The sequence below is a fragment of the Bos grunniens genome, chromosome 16 (genome assembly GCF_055505025.1).
Source record: "Bos grunniens cultivar Pamir isolate PY7600 chromosome 16, Bosgru_T2T1.0, whole genome shotgun sequence".
Taxonomy (NCBI): Eukaryota; Metazoa; Chordata; class Mammalia; order Artiodactyla; family Bovidae; genus Bos; species Bos grunniens.
The window spans coordinates 73,635,305-73,643,115 of NC_141180.1; positions in this window are offsets into that span (position 1 = coordinate 73,635,305).

The following is a 7,811-nucleotide window of genomic DNA, read 5'->3' on the forward strand; positions in this document are numbered from 1 at the left end:
GTTTCCCATTCTGTTGTTTTCCTCTATTTGTTTGCATTGATCACTGAGGAATGCTTTCTTATCTCTTCTTGCTATTCTTTGGAACTCTGCATTCAGATGCTTATATCTTTCCTTTTCTCCTTTGCTTTTCGCTTCTCTTCTTTTCACAGCTATTTGTAAGGCCTCCCCAGACAGCCATTTTGCTTTTTTGCATTTCTTTTCCATGGGGATGGTCTTGATCCCTGTCTCCTGTACAGTGTCATGAACCTCATTCCATAGTTCATCAGGCACTCTATCAGATCTAGTCCCTTAAATCTATTTCTCACTTCCACTGTATAATCATAAGGGATTTGATTTAGATCATACCTGAATGGTCTAGTGGTTTTCCCTACTTTCTTCAATTTAAGTCTGAATTTGGCAATAAGAAGCTCATGATCTGAGCCACAGCCAGCTCCCGGTCTTGTTTTTGCTGACTGTATAGAGCTTCTCCATCTTTGGCTGCAAAGGATATAATCAATCAGATTTCAGTGTTGACCATCTGGTGATGTACATATCTAGCGTCCTCTCTTGTGTTTTTGGAAGAGGGTGTTTGCTATGACCAGTGCGTTTTCTTAGCAAAACTCTATTAGTCTTTGCCCTGCTTCATTCTGTATTCCAAGGCCAAATCGGGCTGTTACTCCAGGTGTTTCTTGACTTCCTACTTTGTTTAATTCCTTAAATTATATTTTGACTCTCCTGTCAGATGGCTGCCTTTAATATCTTCCTAAATTCCCTATTTCCCGATGCCAGTTTTGTACACACTCTTATCAGAGAACAGATGGAGAGAACTAACAGAGGAGAACCATGATATCTACCCAACATTGGACATTATAGTAAAAAGGAATTACATCTCAACTCTTCTCAAATGTTGCTGCCCAAATCTACAAACACTAACAGTGTAAATCCAGAGACTTATAAAGGAAAGAAACCGGAATTTACTGCTGGGATTCCAATGGGTTGATGTGGGCTGGATCCTTGTTTGGCTGTTGCCAAGGAGTTTAGTGAGATGGCATAATGCTGTTGGGTTGGTAGGATGAACATTTGGTCACTGAGGGAAGGAGAGCCTGTCTGTTGATCCTCAGACAAGGAGAATCTAGGGTTACAGTCTCCAGGCTGTGAGGATGGAGATGATTTTCAAAAAGAATATGGGGCTCTGTTGTCTTCCACTACAGGGTCTAGAGCATGATGAGAAGTTGATAGAGTCAGAATTTTAGTGGGCAAAGATCGAACTCCTGCCCATTCTTAGCTATCACTTGGTCCAGGCTGCTCAAATAAGAGTTCAGATCAGTTGTGAGGCTTTGAGCATCTCAGACTTAATTAAGACACCAAAGGCCAGCACAGATGGCCACCTCCCCAGTTAACTCACATTAACTGCTGACCCAGATTGGTCAAGTTAAAGGGAAGCTAATTCTTGGCAGAGCCATCATGTGGCCTTTGGTTTAGAAGGTTCTGAGCTCTGAGCCAACTTGTTGGCCAAACAGAACACTGGTCACTTAGCAAGGTGAACTGGGCTTTGGGAAGGCTGTTCGTGAGATGGTTGAGTGTGTGAAGAAGCTTTGGAGGATGGACAGACTTGGAATCCTGTGGTCTTTCTGAGGGGCTCTGACAGAGGAAACTTGTATTTTGGATCAGGAACTGAAATATAGAGACGAGTGGTAGAAGGAGGATTTAAGCTCTTTTTAAGGCTGAGGCATCTTCTCCAGGGCATCAGCTCTCATCCACAGAAAACTAGGGTCAGGACACTTTGAGTTGGGGGTAGGGTTGAGGTCCTGTTTAAGGAGTTTAAGCACAGGTCTCAGGGGTGCAGGCATCTGTGTCCTCAGGGAGCCATCTACAATCCTGTCCCAGATCCATTATTTATCATTGTGTGACCCTTGGAAAGTCACTTCATCTCTCTAAATTTCAACACCTTCTAATGTAACATGTGGATTTAAGCCCCCACTTTGTCTGCCCTTCCTCTTGAACAGGGCGGGGTGTCAGAAAAGGTGATAATACATACTCTCCATGAGCTATAAAACCTTATTTCTGTGAAAAAGCTGAAGAATAAGCTTCCATCCCCACTTATTGGAGCCATCAAAATGCCCTCTCTGCTTTCAACCACTACTGAAGGTCCATCTTATTCTTGCCATCATTCAAGGTTGAACACTTACAGAGAAATTATGAAGCACCAGTCCTGGGAGAAATTCATCCATCAAATTAAAAATTTGAAATTTGAAATTAAAAATTGCAGCCACAAAATTAAAAGGCACTTACTCCTTGGAAGGAAAGTTATGACCTACCTAGATAGCATATTAAAAAGCAGAGGTATTACTTTGTCAACAAAGGTCTGTCTAGTCAAGGCTATGGTTTTTCCAGTAGTCATGTATGGCTGTGATAGTGGGACTATAAAGAAAGCTGAGCACCGAAGAATTGATTCTTTTGAACTGTGGTGTTGGAGAAGACTCTGCAGAGTCTCTTGGACTAGAAGGAGATCCAACCATTGCAACCTAAAAGAGATCAGTCCTGGGTGTTCATTGGAAGGACTGATGTTGAAGCAGAAACTCCAATACTTTGCCCACCTGATGTGAAGAGCTGAGTCATTTGAAAAGACCCTGATGCTGGGAAAGATTGAGGGCAGGATGAGATGGGGATGACAGAAGATGAGACGGTTGGATGGCATCACCGACTCAATGAACATGGGTTTGAGTGGACTCTGGGATTTGGTGATGGACAGGGAGGCCTGGTGTCTGCGATTCATGGGGTCACAAAGAGTCGGACATGATTGAGCAACTGAACTGAACCGATGGAACTTTTAAATTCTTAAAAATTATGACAAGAATAAATACAATGTATTTTTGATGACAATGCTCAGTCGCTAATTTATGTCTGTGAGCCCATGGACAGCAGCACACCAGGTTTCCCTGTCTTTCACTATCTTCTTGAGTTTGCTCAAATTCATGTCCATTGAGTCAATAATGCTATCCAGACATCTCATCCTCTGTGGTCCCTTCTTTTCCTCCTGCCCTCAGTCTTTCCCAGCATCAGGGGCTTTTAGAGTGTGCCTGTTCTTTACATCAGGCTGTCAAAGTATTGAAGTTTCAGCATCAGTCCTTCCAATGAACATTCATGATTGATTTCTTTTATGATTAACTGGTTTGAACTCCTTGCTGTCCAAGGAACTCACAAGAGTCTCTTCAGCACCACTATTCTAAAGCATTAATTCTTTGGCACTCAGCCATCTTAATGGTCCAAGTCTCACAACTGTACATGCCTTCTGAAGTATAGTGTGATTTTTAGTGCTTCCCTCTGTCAGACTGAGTTCCAAGTCAATCAGGTTCCCTTAGCCAGAAAGCTTAAGGCTCTCTGACTCATTTCTGAAACATTCATCTCCTTTGCCTTCCTCTACCCATGAGAAAGGTTGTCCAACAGATTTCAGCCCACACTTATTAACCACCCACATCCACACACTCCCCCGATGTGTCCACATTAACAAGGTCTTCCCGATCAGCATCACAGATGTCATGACAATTCCTCTATGTCCTCCTAGAGCTCCCTGAGGACCAGCTCAAGGAGCTATCCACTTCAATGTTGGAGGGAGAGGCTCTGCCCAACTCCATAGTAAGTGCCTCCTATTCATCTGAGATAAAAGTGTTGCTTAATGACGTTATTTTCTAGCTGAATTCAGATAAAGGTTCAAATATTCAAGACAGTTCATAGAAACAGTTTTTACTTTGACGGATGAATTTCTCCCAGTAGATAACTTGTTCAAAAGGATGTTTTTCAAAAATTACAACATAGATTAAAAACTGGAATTGGGAGCAGTTTCCTCAGCAGAAACTATTCCTTCCTGAAATGAAAGTTTTAATTACCGTTGAACATGAGCTGGAGAGCTCTTCCAGGAGGAGCTCCAGCCTTTCCCACAGTTGTCCTCTATTGTTCTTTTGGGGCTACGGACTCAACAGCACATTCTCATTTGGTTTTCTGAAAAGAAAAAGAGAACAAAAGACCTGAATGCACAGTACTCAAGACACTGACACACACTGTTTTCTTCTTTCTAATTGCAGGCGTGTGAACAAGCCAGTGAATACAGTAATTATTCAGGGATCATCCCTCTGATGAAAATAATCTAGTTGATAAAGGTGGCAATCTCTTGCCAGCTCTGTTTGGAGAGTTGCCCTGATGCTGGATTCCTAAAGGGGGTGAAGGCAGGGGGTGCAGATAAGAGACTGATCTCCCAGGAAGGAAAATGTCTGTGCTCTATGGTACCTGGAAACAACTACATCATTTAGATGCATGGGTTTGTGTCCCATGTGTGAGCCCATGCAGTGTGATTCTCAAGCTGTCTGTGTGTGTTTCTTCAGGAGATGTTTCCCTCTTATAAGCACAAGTCAACTGTGAACTTTCTAAACACTTCTCAACACACTGTGCACTGGCTGTCGATTACCTACAGTAACCTACAGCAAAGGCAGTGATCTAGGAAGGAATCCTTCCAGATAGGGGTGGGTTTGCAGAAGATATAAACAGGCAGGATTTTCATGAGTCTTTGTCATTGAAGGGTGGCATGTATTTCAGTGTTTCTTTTTTCCTGAACTGTTAGGTTATCACTAGTTAAAATAGAGAAGTTTTGTTTCATTATTTCCTAATCCTCTGATTTGCTCTTATTTATACAACAAAGAGGATGATTCAACAGCAACTCAGTCCATAGTTACTAATGCCTTGTGCATACACTCCATCCCATGCCCCTCCAATAAAAAGGCTCCTGAGAGGTTAGTGAGCACCTCACCTGAGTCCCTGTGGCTGTACTGTGTCCCTCCAGCTCCCCAGGAGGACATGGCAGTGGAACTGCCCTAGGCCGGGGTTGAGGACAAGCCTCTGAGGACAGTGGACGTAAGTGCAGCTTTCTTAACTGGGGCAAGGCTGTGGCTTCACTTCTTTATTTTCCTTTCAGTTGAATACAGTTACAATAATCTGACAATTTGCATTACCACTGAGGCATGCAAATCCTTGGCTGGGAAAGTAGAGAGGATAAATCTATTATCAACATAGTCCTGATTCAAGAGGACATTTAAATAAGACAGCATCATTTATGACTGTAGGTACTTTGCTCAGCAGAAAGTTTTCTTTCTGGAAAAACAATTTGTAAACGTAGGTCAAATTAAAACTGAGAGATCTTATGTGAATCAGACCAGTCTTTCCAACAGGAGACTGTCTGTTTTATTTTGGAGCCATTGAAGTAAAGAGTGCTACTTACCTGAGGACAAAAACCAGATAACAGAAGACTTAGTGCGGAAAACTCAAGATGCTGACACATTCACTCTGTTTTTTCCTCTGCAATCACAGGAATCCAGGGAAGCCTGTGAACACAGTAAATATTCAGGGATCATCACTCTGCTGAGGGACAATCCAAGTGATAAAGGTGGGGTTCTCTGACTGGCTCTGGTTGGAAAGTGGCCCTGATGCTAGATTCCTACTTGGGGTATGGGCTGTAGGTGAAGAGAAGAGACTGATCTCCCAGGAAAGAACAATGTCTTTGTTCTAGGGTACCTGGAAGCAACTACATCATTTAGATGTTGTGGGTTTGTGTGAATCAGGGTTGGGGGCCCATGTGTGAGCCCAAGTGGTGTGAGTCTGAAGCTCTGTGTCTGTGTGTGTTTCCTCTGGAGATGTTTCCCTGGTACACAGCACTAGTCAACTGTGAACTTTCTAAACACTTCTCACTACCACTGCACACTGATTATACATTACCTGATTCTTTCCTCAACTCATCTTTCCTCAAAAGGCAAAGTGAAAGTCATTCAGTTTGTATTCAAATCTTTATGGTCCCATGCACTAAAGTCCATGGAATTCTCCAGGCCAGAATACTGGAGTGGGTAGCCTTTCCCTTCTCCAGGGGATCTTACAAACCCAGGGATTGAACACAGGTATCCAGCATTGCAGACAGACTCTTTAACAATGGAGCTATCAGGGAATCCATTCCTGAAAATAACTTAATATTAATTTTCCTCAGGTGAAGATGGCAATCGGAAATATGGCCCAAATTCTTAACCTCCTACTGGAAAAGCTGAACTGAGTACCTAGGGTTGATCTCAATTTGGCTCCTCTGGAGGAGTGACTTGCTCCTACCAGTCACCAATGTGATCCTCAGTCATGCAGAAAAGGGGTCTCAGCATCTATATCCATCCCTGGAGGTTCTAGCAGGTCCAGGGGTCCAGATCCTGCCATCATTATAAGGTGGGCACAGTGGTCAAGGAACCCAGTGTAACCATAGGTGGATTAACACCAACTTTGAAACAGTCATTATTGTGAAAAGTACCTCGGGACTCACATCCTCCTGGTAAACTCACAGATTCTGAGTGCTGGGTGGCCTTTTGTAGAGTGGAAGTCATATGTGTTGGTGTTCCTGTCTTTCTTTACACAAGGACAAAAGCATATTATCATCAGTGATGTATTTAATTGTACTGGGTAACATTAACATAACCTCACATTGATTAAACCCTGTAGTACACACTCAAGGGAAATTGTCAAATAAAGCTCAGAGTGGAACATGATAGTCTAGTGACCATGACTCTTGTTGTAAATCTCATGCACAGCTGGGTCAGAGACAGTCAGATCCACTCCATGCTTCTTCTCCATAATGAACTGTCCCACTAAAAGTATGACTTCTGTGAGTGTGAACCGCCACTGACTCAGTGGACAAGCAAACATTGTTTGGAAAATCAAGCCTGGGAAATAACATCTCAGGATTGATAATAGCTATTTGGAAAGGTAGTATTGAATTCAGTCTTCTAACAAGAGTTTGCCTTTAATCAAGAATAAAGTCTCACAGACTTGGTAGGTACAACAGCTGAAACAGTGGATTCTGAGGATGCAGTGATCTAGGAAGAAATCAAGAAGATTGGTGTGATTTACCAGAAGCCCTAAACAGAAAGGAGGGTCATGGGTCTCTGTCATTGAAAGCTGGCATGCATTGTAATGTTTCACCTTCCCCCATTGGTTTGGTTATCACCAGTTAAATGCAGCCAATCCCTTTCATTGCCTTCCTGCTTGTCTCCTTTGTTGTACTTCATCCAGCAAAGAGGAGGCCTCAAGAGCAGCTCAGTCCATAGTTACTAACCTCTCTTATGTACACATTCCACCCCATGTCCCATCAAACAAACAAACAAAAAAAACCCTGAGATCTTTGTAAGCAGCCTCTCCTCTGTCCTGATGGCCTTCTGTTTCCCTCTAGCTCCCCAGGAGCACCTGGTGTTGGAACTGCCCCAGGTCAGGGCTGAGGAGCCACCTCTGTGTCCCCTGGAGGTAAGCTCAACTGTCTGTGTCTCACATAGATGCTGCTTCACTTCTTTATGTTTCATTCAGTGAAATACAGTTATAGTAACCTGACAATGTATATTAGCATTTGTATATGCAATTCGTTGCTGGTGAAATATTGACATTAAATCTGCTATCAACACAGACCTAATTCAAAAGGACACTAAAAATACTGTCAATTCCGCCTGTAGGTACTTTCCTCAGTAGAATTTTTTCCTCCTTGCAACTGAAAGATCTTAATTAAAAGAGCCCAGCCTTTTCAACAAGGGTCCTCTCTGTTTTCTTTTGGAATGATTGATTTTTTAAAGAGTTTAGTTACCTGAGGAAAACAAAAGTCAAATAACATAAAAGTTACTGCAGAGAACACATGATGCTGCCACACTCACACTGTTTTCTTCTCTCTAATCACAGGCAGCCGGAGCAGCCAATGAACATGGTAAATATTCAGTGACCATCCTTCTGCTGAGGAACAATTTAGCTGATGATTCTGGGGCTCTCTTGCT